Source organism: Cebus imitator, unplaced genomic scaffold (assembly GCF_001604975.1).
Source record: "Cebus imitator isolate Cc_AM_T3 unplaced genomic scaffold, Cebus_imitator-1.0 Scaffold417, whole genome shotgun sequence".
In the NCBI taxonomy this organism is placed as follows: domain Eukaryota; kingdom Metazoa; phylum Chordata; class Mammalia; order Primates; family Cebidae; genus Cebus; species Cebus imitator.
In genome coordinates, this window is record NW_016107732.1 from 870,155 (window position 1) to 870,898 (window position 744).

The following is a 744-nucleotide window of genomic DNA, read 5'->3' on the forward strand; positions in this document are numbered from 1 at the left end:
TACCCAATAATCTTCTAAAGACTTTTCGCTTTGGCTGTGTCCCCACCCAAAAAAAAAAGAAAAGAAATCAAAATAAAAGACTTTTCGCTGTTGAAACCTACTAGATTTAAAGCCACCTGCAAAGGGAAAAAAATATCCTGGGTCCAACAGAGAGCAAGTCTAAGACCTCTCTGGTCAATAAAAAGGTAGTCCATGTGAGAGGAGGACAAACCCAAGAAACTACTGAAATCCTGCTGCACTTGAAAGTCACGTCTCTTGACTGCTCCCCCTACCCTGCCCCCTTCTCTCCCTATTATGTTAATTAGTGATGTTGATATCCATAAGACCCACACAGGGAACCTGAAACAAACCCAATGAGGCTTCTCAGACTGGTCAGTTTTGTAGCAATTAAGATTACAATGGGTACCCAGGCAAAGGGGACCTCTTTCATCACAGCATTTGCTATAATCTGAGAAACAGACATTTTCAATGGGTGAATGTCCTGGTTATCATAAAGCCAGTCCTACACGCCCTGCATAGAAAGTGTATCAGCTGCTTCCACTGGGGTATTCCACTTTGGCATTTATAGGGGAGTCTGAAGTGTCCCTTCTCAGAGTAAACATACTTGACAGTGACTTTATCCAGTTCATCAGCAGGTCATTGCCACATAAATAAACCACTGTATGTGTGGATCATGTATAGCCATTTGCAGTGTGATGTGAAGCTCCCTGTGATTGTTCAAGCTAGCAGTGGGTCCAATATCAA